Here is a 1,677-nt window from a genome sequence, read left to right as displayed (position 1 = left end):
AAAAAAAAAAAAAAAAAAGAAAGTAAAGAACCAGTAATGCTGCCCAGGTTAGTACTAGAGTAGTCAAAGAGTTCTCAAGAGACTATCACCAGTGCTGATACTTTGTAAGAATTGCTTGTTGCTGTGAATCACACAGGCAGGGCACTTGGGATGGACCCCTTATGCCTAAGTCATACCTTCTTCCTAGAATTTCGATCTAGAACTCCAGTATTAAGATGATAAGATACGTTGGGTTCTTTCCAGTGCTATAATTTAATAGCCTTATTCTTTTTAGTAGTTGCTCATCTGCCATCGATGTTATGGATGGATTTAAGTTGCATGAAGCTGGTTAGGCAGGTCTCAGAAATTGGAAAGTGTGGGCAGACATCTGCTGTGCTACTCAGTGGCTTAGCTGTTGTATTCGTTTCTGTGCTAGTGATAGTGATGATGTCATCTCCGCCTACTTCAAAGAAAGTGAAGCCAATCATGGATGCTACTTTTACTATTTGTTTAAGATAGAGGAAATAGCTGGCTATTTGATTTAAGGATAAAGGCTGATTCAAAGGTAACCAGTTTGTGGTAGATAGTTGTAGAATGTTTTATCAGACTGCACTGTTGTCATTTTAAATGTGATGTAGACCCACCTAGAATTTACACTGAATCATCTGGGTCACCGTAAAATACATGAGATAATCAGTTTAAAAAGAGAAAAGAGTTATTTTGGCTCACAGGTTTGGAGGGTTCAGTTCACGGTTGCCTGGCCCTGGTGCTTTTGGTAAAGCAGTGTGTCACTGTGTGGAGTATGTGGTGGAGCAAAGCTGCCTCCATCCTGGTGGCAAAATGGGAAGTAAAAGGGGAAAAGGGTAGAAGAGATTGAAGTCTCACATCTCTTCAGAATGTGCCCCTCCTGGCTCCAGATCCTGAGTCAGCCCACCTTTTAACATTTCACCACATCTTCACAGTGCTGCTCTGGGGAACAAGCTTTCAACCCATGGGTGGGCCTTGGGGCCATTCCGGATGGAAACTCACATCGCCCATACACTGGGCCTTGGCAGCGCTGACCAGACCTCTTCTCGACTGGCTTCACACATGCAGCATGTCAGACTTGAGTTTGAACTTCCAGTTCTGAGGCTTCTCCTCCATTGGTCTTGGTGCAGAAGTGCACCTCTTTGGTAACCACTTACTTTTTTCCTTTTTAGATAGATAAATTATTCAGTTGTATTTGATCACTTTTTTTTAATGTATTTAATACAGGGTCTACAGGATTGCACTATGTAGATCAGACTCGTAGTGATCCTCCTGTTTTCAGCCTCCCAAGCATTGGGATGACAGGCACATGTCACCACGCCCAGTCTTAATCTCCATCTCAGCATGCCCTGGGGGCAGGGCCAGCATAGCATGCTGGGGATTGAAACCTGGTCCCTGCACCTGCCTAAGAAGGTGCTTTAGTCCACTGAGCTGTCTGGCCAGTCCCTTCATCACTCTTATAACTGCTTTTCACCTTGTTTGTTAGGGGAGACATGGCTGGTTTGCCTCTTTTGTTATAGAAAGAAGAAATAAAAAGATCATTTTTGGGTTGGAGATACAGCTCAGTGGTACAGCACTTGCCTGGCAAGTACAAGGTCTTAAGTTTGATTCCTAGTACCAAAGAAAAAAGTTATTTAAGACCAATTTAGTAAATAAATTCAGGGAGAACTT

Source organism: Octodon degus, unplaced genomic scaffold, assembly GCF_000260255.1.
Source record: "Octodon degus isolate 3935 unplaced genomic scaffold, OctDeg1.0 scaffold00059, whole genome shotgun sequence".
NCBI lineage: Eukaryota > Metazoa > Chordata > Mammalia > Rodentia > Octodontidae > Octodon > Octodon degus.
The sequence above is the reverse complement of the archived record's forward strand: the minus strand, read 5'-3'. Positions refer to the sequence as shown.